Genomic DNA, 14,062 nt, shown 5'->3' with positions numbered 1-14,062 from the left:
TGCTACTTATAGGTAACAGTCACGTTTGGGTTTTATATTTTCAATCGAATTAATAAAACTTGACTTATCTTTTATATATATGAATATTATTTTAAGTTCAGCGACGTCCGAAGGGCACCGTGTGAGCTTTGACTAATACTTGGCGTCCGTCGTCGTCCGTCGTCTGCCGCCGCCAGTTTTGGCTATATCTCAGAAACTAAAGCAAATCTGACAAAGGGTAAACTGGTTTAAAAGGTCTAAATGTATCAGCCCTGAAATTTTCAGATAAACCGAAGAACCCAGTGTTGGGTTGTTGCTACTTAATTGGTTTTAAGGAAAATGTTCAGTTTTTTTTTGTATTATCTTGAATATTATTGAAGATTAAGATAAATTGTAAACAGCAAAAAATTTCAACAAAGTAAGGTCAAGGTTTTATGTTACCAAAATTTTCAATTGACCCGTTATGGATGTATTTGCTCTTTAAGGACAATTTTACACATGTTGTCTATGTTTTTGAACAAATCTTCGCAAATGAATCTAGGATAAATTTTGTATTGTATTTACTTGTTGTAAGTCTAAAAACAGAGACAGTATGGCCGAAATGCCTTTATTTGCTTTTGAAGAAAATATGACTGATACTATGCACATTTGAATTGCATTTTAAAGCCACATATTAAAATACATTAAAAAGCAAAAATGATCATTGATGAAAGATTTCAGTAAAACAATAACAGGTGAGCGATTTAGACTCTTGAGAGCCTCTTGTTTAACAAACGGAACAGGAAAATAATCGATATAGTGTCCACTATTGTGTAGAGGTGTTTTACACAAGGATACAATTGGTCTGCTCGGAATTAAATTTTCTCGTCTAGCTGTTTCATTTCTCTCCATTTCTGTTGGTATATTTTCAGATAGTTTATGTATTTTAGGCAACAGATAGAATTTTCCTACTTTAGTTGTATTTATGTTTTCTTTCAAATATCTGAATGTTATATTGTCAAATATGATTAATAATATGTAGGTTTTTGTAATACTGAAGCTACCTCCTTTACTTTGTATTCAGCAATTTCTTCGTAATAAATATTATGGTTTTTTTTCACAACAAATACATTCCTTATTCATGTTATTCTAAAGATAGTTTGTTACAATTATTTTTACTGTCCAAGCGCCAGTGGAGTATTCCTGTGAAAAAAAACTGTGAGTTGCCAGGAACATACTCACAATATAATCAACAATATTACATAAACTATTATATTATATGCAAATTATTCTATTAAATCAATTTCTTCAAATTTATGAAATATACACTTCGAGAAATTATTTTGCTTTCATTCATAACCCTTCTTAATTTCTTTATAAACAATTCATACACATCTTAATTCCGCTGCAAATGTTTGCACCTGTCCTAAGTCAGGAATCTGATGTACAGTAGTTGTCGTTTGTTTATGTAATATATACGTGTTTCTCGTTTCTCGTTTTGTTTATATAGATTAGACCGTTGGTTTTCCCGTTTGAATGGTTTTATACTAGTAATTTTGGGGCCCTTTATAGCTTGTTGTTCGGTGTGAGCCAAGGCTCCGTGTTGAAGGCCGTACTTTAACCTATAATGGTTTACTTTTTTAAATTGTTATTTGGATGGAGAGTTGTCTCATTGGCACTGACACCACATCTGCCTTTATCTACATCTATATATTTAAATTTCTGCTCTGAAACATAGTATAATTTGAAAATGCAAAAATCTAAAACTGTCACAAAATAGTTAAAACCATAAGAACCCTTATCCAAATACTATATGTTTAACTGATATTTTATTTTAAAAATTTATTTGTGCAAGATGTTCTACTTTATCCTTAAAGTCTTTTAAAAAATAACACGTTATAAAGAAATAAAAGTAATCTTCCTCTTTTGTTTAACAAAAAAATACATTCATTTTTATCAGAAATTTTCCATTTAAATAGTAATTACTTTGTTGGAATACTATAATGTAGTAGTTTCCATCTAAACATTTTCAACTTATTCTCTCTTAAAGATTTAGATATAAAATCGTTTACGAATGAAATTTAGCTTGCTATCTAACTATAAATTGCTTGTCCAAATATTTATACCAATTGCCTGTGAATATTTTTGATCTACTAGACTATTATATAACATTTTATTATAGATATATTTTGATTGTATTTGTTTATTTCCACATATAACATTGTCCTTATTGATACTGATTTTACTCTTTAGAGAGTTTCCTTCAATTCCGTTGGGATGGAAGATTTTACGAATGTAAACTTTACAATCCAATTAGACTGATTGTTTAATTTTTCTAAAATAAAAAAACAAAAACATTTGATCACTTTCCCGCAAGATCAAGTAAGTCGTGGATATAAATCAATCCACTCGCTATCCAGTTTTGAAAGAACATTTGTTGCAATGTTTAACGTATCGGTTTCCAAAAATAATCTGTTTTCTAATATTTGAATTTTGTAAAACTTTCTCCTGTTTTTACCCAGTTTGGAATTACTTGTAAATAAAAGTCTAGAATATTTTCAAATTCTGTTAGTGATTTAACTCGGCCATTAATTCTAATATCAATGCGATACTAATAAGAAGTTGATATAAATAGTACACTTCTTCGGAGTTTTGCAGGTTAACGTTTTCGCAGGGAGGTTAAGGGCTTTACAAGAAAATTCCCATCTTCATACACAACAAAGGTGGTGGTGGTGATGATGATGATGATGATGATGATGATGATGATGATGATGATGATGATGATGATGATGATGATGATGATGATGATGATGATGATGATGATGATGAGGAGGAGGATGAGGAGGAGGAGGAGGAGGAGGAGGAGGAGGAGGAGGAGGAGGAGGAGGAGGAGGAGGAGGAGGAGGAGGAGGAGGAGGAGGAGGAGGAAGAAGAGGAGGAGGATAAAAATGATAATGAGGATGAGGAGGAGGAGCAGGAGGACAACATCTTGCAAAGCATAACATCTGCATAATCAAATTCAGCCATTGTTAAAAAACATAATGTGAATAAATGTTAAGAGTACACACGCCATTTAGGTAAAAAGAAATACTTTTAAATATCTACCTGTTCAACAAACAGGAGTAACAGAATAAAGTAGCAAATGTGCCGTCCAGCACAGGGAATAACTTAAATGAATTAGCTTGTCATACATTGTAGACAAAAAAAAGTTTAATGCATTTCCAGCAACACTTGTCAAACATCGTAGACAAGACATCTTTTTTTCTTATTAACATTAGCACTTGTCTTGCATCAAAGACAAGATAATTATATTTTAAGTATTTTTCAAACTTCCTAAATTTAAATAAACAATACAATAACTAAAAAGAATTTAAGGTATTCGGCCCATAATTAGCCAATATACAACAAGCAAAATAATTTACATTTATATCAAGGATTGTAAGTAGGGGGGTCTAAGAGTTCTTACTATGAAATAAAAATCCGCAAAATATTTGAGGTTAACAGCAGAGCTGGGTAAAAGTGCCCCCCTTTTTTGTCCTCAAATGCCAAATAAGGGGTTTTAATAGGATGTAATTTTAAGAAATCTATATAGTAAAATTTACTAATCTATCTTTTAAAAGGAACCTTACATGTAACCTTGTAAAATTAAACATAAAAAATATATTGTTTTTTGCTATTCTATTTTTAGAACTGTGTTATTGTTTCTAATAATAGAAAAAGGAGAAAAGTCTCAAATTTGTCAATTTTATATCTTCACTAGTTCAAAAGTGAATATTTTAGCAGAGCATTAAAAAATTACATTTAAATTAACTTTACATTTTGTTCCATCCTAAAAAAAATTTTTAGAAACTTTTACCGTACCAACATGAAATTTTGATTTAGAATGTCAAGGTCACAGTTCGTAAATGGAGACTTGGTATCCCTGTTCTGATGTTTTTTGGTATAATTTATGTAAATCTTTAGCAAAACTAACCATACTTGATATAATCTTATAATAAGAATAAACTATGATATTTATGACATGTAAAGTTCAAAAGGTTGAGGTCAAGGTCATTTTTGGAGCTAAAATCAACAAAAATCTCCTTTTTTGCTAAATTTTCAAAAGTGTATCTACCTATTGGTCCCATAATCTTCACAACCTTTGTAAATACAGACCATTTGATGAAATTCAAAAAATCTTGGTTTGGTTTCAACCTTTAGGGGTCAACAGGTCAAAAGGTCAAATAATTTTAGGAGCTAAATTATACAATGACCTCCTTTTTTGCTCAATTTTCTATAGTAAACTTACCTTTATGTACTATAATCTTTCATTACATTTTGTTAATTATGATAACTTTATGATATGCATTATATATAGGATTAGCGTCAACCTTAAGGTCAAAAGGTCAAAGGTCAAGGTAATTTTAGGACCTGAAATATGAAAATTCTCTCCTTTTTGCTCATATTTCAAAAGTATATAATAAAAAGAAGATGTTGTATGATTGCCAATGAGAAAACTTTCTACAAGAGACCAAAATGACACAGAAATTAAGTTATAGGTAACTACGGCTTTCAACAATGAGCAAAGCCTATACCGCATAGTCAGCTTTAAAAGGTCCAAAATGGCAATGTAAAACAATTCAAACGAGAAAACACACGGCCTTATTTAAAAAAAAATGATCCAAAAACAAAACATTTTACACACAAACAAACCACAACCACTGAATAACAGGCTCCTGACTTGGGACAACACATACATAGATAATGTGGTGGGGTTAAACATGTTGGACAATATTTATGGTTTTGCTACATGTTTTCGATTTTGTCCAATGTGCAACACCAGACATCACATGAAAGCATTAGGGCTCAGACTGAGGATTCTTTTTTTTTATATTTCACACCAGCATTAACTAGAGCTCATAAAAAAATACCCCATCATTCCTGTTCAACATTTAACTCAGTTAGGTTAATTATTTCCCATGAAATATTTCAGAAAGTGTTTATTCTACTTCATGCACATAATAAATAATAGAAATAATCTCTATCGATGATATTAATAAACTCTATCACATTTCAATATTTATTTGTACATTATCATGAAAATATAACATGGTCATGATGGTTCAAAGGATACAAATAAATATTATCATATCTATATATACAATGTACAATCTATATTAAATCTTTTGAATATTAACATTGATCAAAAAAGCATGACAATGAGATCAGGGTCAATCATACAGTATACCAAATTAAGCAGACCTATTGCTTTTTGAATCTGATACATGGACTTGACCATGGGTACATAACTTTTTTCACCGATCCATGAAATGTGGTCAATGTCAAGGGAAAACAGTTTTACAGACATGAGGAACTTTCAATTCATGCTGATTGCAAGTATAAATATCATATTATTCATAAGAGAGAGAATTAACATTAAATACATTAATAAAAATTGCTGAGTTCAAAATATCTGTAATGCAGCAACAACTTTTCTCTTTAGTCTAAGGTTGGTCAAATCCCACACAATTCCTGTTATGTCTTCAGCCCCTGATGGTATTGGAGCTTTTAGTACCACATTATATCAATACTGGCTGCCAGTTTCATATTCCATCTTTTTGATATGAGAGATAACATCTTGCCTAACTGGAAATAAAAAAGAAAATTCATCACAAATTAATTAAAACTTTTAAATTTAGCATTCTGAAGAAGAAAACTATCACTATAGTATATGGTTGAAAGCAATCTGACTACCAAATGTGTTTATGTTTTGCAACACTAAGGGATGTTCCAGAAATAAATGTAGGGGAATCAGGGGTCAGAAAACACTTTTTATTTCACCCCCACCATGCATAATATTTCATTTGTCATTTCAGTGCCTTTTATAGCTGAATATGCGGTATGGGCTTTGCTCATTGTTGAAGGCCTTACAATGACCTGTAGCTGTTAATTTCTGTGTCACTTGGTTTCGTGTGGAGAGTTGTATCTTTGGCAATCATATGACATCTTCTTTTGTATATAAATAGGGGCATTAAAAAAAAGATGTAAAGTTCTAGATTTCTTTTTTCTTTTTTTTAATAGAAGTCATTGACTTTCAAATTAACACTACATCTCAGGTGGATTGTGCGTTGCCGTCCAAAGTGGGAGTGGGCATACAATTTTTTTTTGTTTAATCAAAGGACTTGCAAGCACAATCAATTGGAAAAAAGCAGATAAGCATTAGATATCAATATTTTAACAAAAAAGAGATTAAAGTTGGAGTGGGCCGGTGGAAAAAGCAAAATCCACCCAGGCTGTTGTGTAGCACTGTTCAAACATAATTGATTAAATGTTAGCTAACATACTCAATCAGTTGTTTCAAAGTCTGAAGAAGGATGTAGATGTATTCATAGGTCTCTCAACATTTGAAAATGTCTGCTTTGGTGTGGCATTTGGTATCTGGTGGATATATCTGCATCTTGATCTCACAGGCTTATTTCTACATGAAGCAAATTATAGTCTAACAAATATGTAAACAGCAGAGTAATCTGAGTTCACTTAGTAATAGGCATTTTTAGTTTGATAATGGGTATTTTTTTAATAAAGTTTAATCTAGTTTATCCCTGCCACATTCTGTATGTGCCTGTCCCAAGTCAGGAACCAGTAATTCAGTAGTTGTATTTTAATGCTGTATAACCAATAATTCAGTAGTTGTATTTAGTCTTCTCCTTTGAATTGTTTAAATTTATAGCTGATTATGTAGTATGGGTTTGTCTTATTGTGTAAGGTTGTATGGTGACTTAAAGTGGTTCCTTTATATGTCATGTGAAGTACATGTATCGGGGAGAGTTTTCATATTGGCAGTCATATCACATCTTCTTATTTTCAAAATGGCTTTGTACCAATGCAAGAATTATGAATATTTTATCCAACTTTATAGATTTAATTTTCAAACTCTCCATTATAAGATAAATCATGGACAAATAGAGAAACAAATAGACTAAAATTGTGATAGTACTAAGTAGTTATCAGCTTTTAAACAGGTTAGATAACTCTCTAATACATGTAAACATGGAACATGTACATGTGTGTTCATGTTTCATATCTATATTTTTTAAAGACAAGGCATAATATACATGATATAACAATAAACATGAACATGTATCTTAGAAAACTGCTCTATTTATTACCTACATGTATGTCCATCTGTGTTTGTCTGTGTATTAGGTAAATGTAGCATAAGTTCTCCACAGTCATCTCTGAAATTTAAATAAAAAGTTCCTTGTCATCATTGATACATTGATCATGTACATGTACATATAGATATACAAATGTAAATAAAAATTGGTTATAGTACAATGTAAATTGTATCTTTATATAAGTTAAGTTCAGACATGTTTCAAATAATTTTAGGTACAACCATTTATTTCATTCATTAATTAATGACACTACAACAATTGACAACAAAATTGCTATCAATCTGAACACAAAAAAAACCCTGTGTATTATTTAATGAAAATACACACCATTAGTCATGGGAAGTACACGTACATTGTTTTGTACATAAAAAGTACATAAAAAGTATCAACTTCTTCTTACATTCATAGAAATTAAACAGAAAAAACTCCCAGATATATATACATGTATGAACGGTCAATTGTTTGTTTGCTCTTTATTTATGTTTCTTTGTATCCTACATCATGTACATGAGCATTTGACTTTTTCATCAAATACTGATTAAATTATCAGATGATTTTTAGATGGATATTATCAAATATATATTACTATATATAGTCATGCTAGTATATACATGTATCAATTAATTAGTGTTGTGGCAGTGTCTGTGTCAGTGTGACAAGTTTAACAGCCATTGATGGTTCATGCTACATGATGATCATACATGTACATTGTATGTGTACCATGGCAATTCAACTTTTGAACATGTTGAAGGGTAGCCTTGGCTTGAATCCCTCAATTGTCTGATAGCATGCATGTTTTCCTATTTAGTTCTACTGCACTTTTGTTTAATGCTTTCTTGCAATTGTTATCAATATATTTGTATTTGTTTTTTTGCCTTGACTTGGGTGTTTGTTCCTAAATTATTACAAACATATACACTGACAGACCTGGATTATTTTTTAAATAATCATTTTTTTACATACATGTATATAGTTTAAATTACTATGACATCTAACGGCTGTTTTGCCAGACAAGCTGGTGTAGTAGGGCATAATTAACATGACAATGTTGTCCAACTCAAGTTTTAAAATGTTTGGATTTGTAAATGCAAATTACCTGGCACCTGCTCAAAGTTTTACACTGAAGCTTGGCATCAGCTTGGCCTTTGGTTTACTAGGTGTTCTATGTAATAGGAACCATAAGGAAGTCGGTTCAATTCCATCTAGATATACACTTAACATACGAATACAGAACTTTAAAACATAAAAATGAACGATCCATTCAAATCGTCTCCCAGAGCAGATCGCCAGATGAAAAGGACAAGTTCGTGATGTGTTTACATTCCTTCTATCAACTAATCTTCCTATGCCGGTACAACATATTTGACAACCAGTTGCATCCAAACTGCACACATTATTTCTGCATCACGATAAGACGAAGAGACTTAAATCGGCGTGCTTTTTTTGGTAAAACGCCTTCGTCTGTCTTGGCCGCCGACCGAGTCGTCCATATTTGTTTACCATAACTTCTGTTTCCGGATTGTCAAAATTGGACAATTTTTCGAAAAAATGAGCGTTTACTCTATAGTTCATGAAAATATACTTCAATTAAGACTTTCTGATATTTTAGTCATCATTTTAAAAATAATAACTATACTTTTGTTACTAGGCGGAAAATACCGAGGTGTTGAAAAAATTGACACCTCGGTAAACTCCTTAAAATTTTCCGTAAATCTTAATTATGGGTCGGATACCTTACGTAAAGTGTTGTGTTCACTGTTTAGAACAAGTGCGTATATACTAGGGTCAAGGTCACCGACCATCTCTGGTCTGGTGGTTTTGGTTTGTTTGTTTATTTAAGGATGTATTCTTCTGACTCTTCAGTCTCGTTCAGTCTCGTTGAAATTTCGTTCTTGAATAATTTCTAAAATATGTGATACAAATGTAAAATATCAATGAATTTTAAAAAGATTATAATTAAACATAACGCTGTCAAAAAAATGTAGATTTACAATGAATGGTTTTTGAGTAATCCAGTTTTCAAACTTTACGACAAATCAAGTCTGTATATTTACAAATGTTTTAGCCAATATTTTGAGAAAATGGGTGAGGGATACAAAAAATGATTTTACAAGAATCATGTTCATCCTATGTCATTTTGGTCTGTTCAAATTTCTTAGATACGTATTTTTTTCAATCATTTATAACAAAAAAGTTGATATAACATGCTTTTTGTTCATAAAACTAAGAAAATAACAAAAATGTAAAATTGACCATGGTACACCTACCTATAGTTTTATTAAGTACAATTTAGTAAGATTGGTCCACTAAATATAGCCCAAAAATAGGTAATAATCGATGAAAAATGGGAAAATCATCACAACTGGGCATTTTCAAAGGGCTGTAGCAGAAAAAGAAGTGCACAACGATATGATTTTTTCTTCACCAATGATTTTATCACAGTCTTATAAACTCAAAAAGCAGGTTTAGAAAAAAATGTTTAATTCCGGAAATTGTTGGCTCCTCAGAGGTGTACATCCTTAAACATAGATATTACATAACGCCTAATAGAGAAGTTAATCTAATTCATTTCTTGAGACCTAAAGGCGAAATATGAATAAGAATCAACGGTACATATATTCTACGTAATATAACGGCACTATAGCATGTGCTTTACTTTAGCTTAAAAAAAAATACTTAAAAAGTAGGCACGTAAAATAATCTTATCGTATAGCAAATGCTAACAAAATGACTTTTTTCTTTTGCAAGGAGAGTCTTTAATAAGTCGAAACTAGTAATAAGGTTTGCCAAACACTAGATAAGGAATTCTATAAAAAGATGATTTCAATGAACATAACAATTATGATTTGATTTTTCATACAAGAAGTCGTAAACGCATTCGAACACATATATCTGCATTCGAGGTTGCTGACTATTTTTGTAAACAAATCTAGATGAACTTTAACAAATTTGATATTTCAATTGTTAATTACTAACTTACTTCATTAATATTCAATATTGACTCTTTTTATTATTAGATTCAGGAGAATTTTCAAACTTGTGGAATAATCTCACAACATCAGAAGCAAAACTTTTGGCGAGTTTTTAAACAGGTATATTCGAATGACTGTCAGAAAAAGCAAAACATCGAAATCAAGATAATCAATTGTAGATTTATTCTTCCTAACATAACGGCACGATTGAATGTCGTCTACTTTTGCTGAAAAATAAGGCTCGTAAAACAGTCTTATCCAAAAGCAAGTGCTGATAAAGTTATGTTTTGTTTTCCTTTTCAAGGAGAGCTTAAACAGTCGAAACTAGTAACAAGGTATACACCGAAATAAATAAGCACGTTTATAAAACAAAAGATGCTTTCAATAAACATAACAATGGAAACTTCATATTTCAAACAATTGGTCGTAAACGCCTGCGAACGTGTATATCTGCATTCGAGGTTACTGATTATTTTTTTTGTAAAAATGAACTTAAACAAAGTTAGTGTACATTATTTTCCATTGTATAATGATTACTATCTGCATTGATATTCAATTATTGCCTTGTTTTTCTATTATTGATTTCAGTAAAATTTCCAAACTTATGGAATACCCAAATACATAAGAATCAAAACTTTTTGCGACTTTTATTGTTTCTTTTATTGTTTGTTTTATAAAGATTAACATAATAACACAATGTTGACTGCTGTGCCTCTATTTTTTTACATTTTTACTTATTATGTCTGTTTGTTTTGTTAAGATTTTTATACGACAATCATACAAGTGAGAGGTTTAACTAGCTTTAAAACCAGGTTTATTCCAAAAGTTTTTATAAAAGAAAATGCATGTACTAAGTCATGATTATGACAGTTGATGTTTATTGGTTTGATATGGTCACTATGTTCTATTGTACTTTGATTACTATCTTCATTAATATGCAATCATTGACTATTTCCTATTATTAATTTCAGGAGCATTTCCAAACTTATGAAATGATCTAACAACATCACGGTAAAAACATTTGGCGACTTTTACAAACAGGTTTGATGGAATGACTGTTATAATAAACTATACATCACTATCAAGATATTCAACTGTACATTCATTCTACCTTATATAACGGCACTATTGAATTTAGTTTGCTATTGCTAAAAAAAATATAACAAAAGTAAGCACGTAAAACAGTCTTTCCCATAAACAATTGTAAATAAAATGACGTTTTCTTTTGCAAGGATAGTCTTTAAAAAGTTGAAACTAGAGGAAAACAATGCACAAAAAAAAGATAAGCACGGTTATAACAAGATTATTTCAATGATCATGATGAACATAACAATGGTAGGCTCATTTTTCAGACGATTAGTCTTAAATGCATTCGAACACATATATGTCTATATAACTTTTTGTCTATATGCAGTTTTGTGTTTATTTCTTACATATGACGTGGCTTTGTACTTAAACATCCCATCATTGTATTATTGTGCCATGGTTAATGTTTATTAATATATTAGTTTGTTATATAGGGATTAAGATAATAACGCCTCTATTTTTGACATGTTTACCTGTTATGTCTGTTTGTTTTGTTCACAAATCGTTGTCAATATAATGAATTTTAATACCACAGTCAAACAAGGTAGAGGTTAACTAGCTTGAAAACCAATTTAATCCACCATTTTTTTGATAAAAAGAAAATGCCTGTACCAAGTCAGGAATATGAGAGTTGGTGTTCATTGGTTTGGTATGGTCACTATTTTCTATTGTACATAAATTACTAATTAAATTGAACTTCATTAATGTTCAATTATTGACTCTTTCTATTAATTTTTGGAGAATTTCCAAACTTGTGAAATAATCTCACAACATCAGAAGAAAAATTTTGGCGATAAACAGGTAAATTCGATGGACTGTTAGAAAAAAAGCAATATATCAAGATCAAGATTATCAACTGCACATGCAATCTGTCTAATATAACGGCTCTATTAAATGTGGTTTTATTTTGCTGATAAACAAATAAAAAAGGTATGCACGTAAAACGGTCTTATCCAAAAGCAATTACAAATAAAATGATGTTTTTTTTCTATTGCATGGAGAGTCTTTAAAAATTCGAAACAAGTGACAAAGTATAATACAAAAGAATAAGTAAACACTTTTATCAAACGACGCTTTCAACACACATAAAATGGTAAGTTCATAGTTCAGACAATTAGTCTTAAATGCATTCAAACACATATATGTATATAACTTTTTGTCTATATGCCTTGTTGTGTTTATTTCTTACATATGACTTGGCTTTGTACTTATACATCCCATCATTGTATTATTGTGCCATGGTTAATGTTTTTTAATATATTTGTTTGTTTTATAGGGATTAAGATAATAAAACAATATTGACTTCTGTGCCTCTATTTTTGACATTTTTACCTGTTATGTCTGTTTGTTTTGTTCACAAATCTTTGTCAATATAATGAATTTTAATACGACAGTCAAACAAGGCAGAGGTTTAGCTAGCTTTAAAACCAATTTAATCCACCATTTTTTTGATAAAAATAAAATGCCTGTACCAAGTCAGGAATATGACAGTTGGTGTTCATTGGTTTGGTATGGTCACTATTTTCTATTGTACATAAATTACTAATTAAATTAAACTTCATTAATGTTCAATTATTGACTATTTCTATTATTAATTTCAGGAGAATTTCCCAACTTGTGAAATAGTCTCACAACATCAGAAGAAAAAGTTTGGCGACTTTTATAAACAGGTAAATTCGATGGACTGTTAGAAAAAAAGCACCTGGCCTAATCACTCTTTCCATATAAACATCAGTTAAAATGAAAAATTGAAAAGTTTATTTAAGCTCACTTCTATTATTTCCACCCCAGAAAAACTAAGAAATCTATGAGGAAGGGAAAGAAAAAAAACCACTATTATTAAATGGAACTATATTCGTAGACAACGAAATGGGGATCATTAATTGTGGTTTTGGGCCAATAAGATATATGAGTTTTAATGTGCATGATTTCGTGTCTATGTATATTCTACATTGTTTAGAGGTATTAGATGGTTTAACAATGCATATTCATGTCCAAGTCAGGAGCCTCCGTCTTTTGTTAGTCTTGTTTATTTTTTGTCAATTTAATTACTTGTTTTCTTATAAATTGGACTTGTGTGTAACTTCTATTTTACTGCATACGCACAGATGTTAAGGGGCCAGCTGCATGAAGCCCACATTCAGGCGCTGGAATTTCACCCTGTGTTGAAGACAAATTGGTAATCTTGAGCTCTTGTTTGCCCTTTGATCGGGTTGTTGCCTTTGTTACACGTTCCACATTTCCATTCTCAATGTTATCATAAACATTTAAGGATATTTGTCATGTTCCATGCACGTGTAGGTATTCAGTCGTGTGTTCTGCGGGTAAACTAATTAATAAAAATTCACATCTTTTTTGGTCATTATTGTACATTTTAGTATATTTCTCATGTTCAAAATTAGGTGATACACACATAGTGCACACGTATACATAATTAACAAGTTCTTCAAGATGTTTTGCTTAAAAACGAGGAAAAAACAAAAAAGACACCGTGAATAATTTTAAAATAGTGTCAACAACTTGAATATTTAAAACAAATTTCATTTCATTCTAGATCTACTCATTAAAAATTAAAAAAAAATGATGCAGTTTTGATCATCTTTTCAAATTTTTATATTGCGAAGTAATTTCAATTCAAAATGAAAAATGCATTTTTCATTTTTCAACATTTAGAGTCAAATTGAAAAATGCTTAATGTCATCAATTTCAATTTTTCGTATAAAATGAACTTATATTATTTTTCTTTCTAAAACAAGCATCTGCAAATTATTTGATATATTCAAACTGTTGAATTATTATCTTTTTTTAATATTCTTGTGAAATCAAAAATTAAAATTCCAAATTTCAAATAACATTAAGAAAATGATTTTTTTTCAGTTAAAAATGCCA

General features: G+C 30.4%; 2 long non-coding RNA genes across 2 annotated transcripts; one reads left to right on the top strand and one right to left on the bottom strand.

The window, feature by feature from the left end:
* Positions 1 to 4,983: 4,983 nt before the first annotated feature.
* LOC134700036 (uncharacterized) lies at positions 4,984 to 7,173 on the bottom strand. Its single transcript, XR_010103743.1, has 3 exons — positions 7,111 to 7,173; positions 6,282 to 6,415; positions 4,984 to 5,583 (listed from the first exon to the last, which is right to left on the bottom strand). It is a non-coding gene; the product is annotated as an uncharacterized LOC134700036 (long non-coding RNA).
* Positions 7,174 to 10,128: 2,955 nt separating this feature from the next.
* LOC134700059 (uncharacterized) lies at positions 10,129 to 12,860 on the top strand. Its single transcript, XR_010103761.1, has 3 exons — positions 10,129 to 10,207; positions 11,059 to 11,128; positions 12,775 to 12,860. It is a non-coding gene; the product is annotated as an uncharacterized LOC134700059 (long non-coding RNA).
* The last annotated feature ends 1,202 nt before the right edge of the window (positions 12,861 to 14,062 follow it).

The sequence above is a fragment of the Mytilus trossulus genome, unplaced genomic scaffold (genome assembly GCF_036588685.1).
Source record: "Mytilus trossulus isolate FHL-02 unplaced genomic scaffold, PNRI_Mtr1.1.1.hap1 h1tg000110l__unscaffolded, whole genome shotgun sequence".
Taxonomy (NCBI): Eukaryota; Metazoa; Mollusca; class Bivalvia; order Mytilida; family Mytilidae; genus Mytilus; species Mytilus trossulus.
This window is presented reverse-complemented; position numbering and strand designations above follow the sequence as displayed.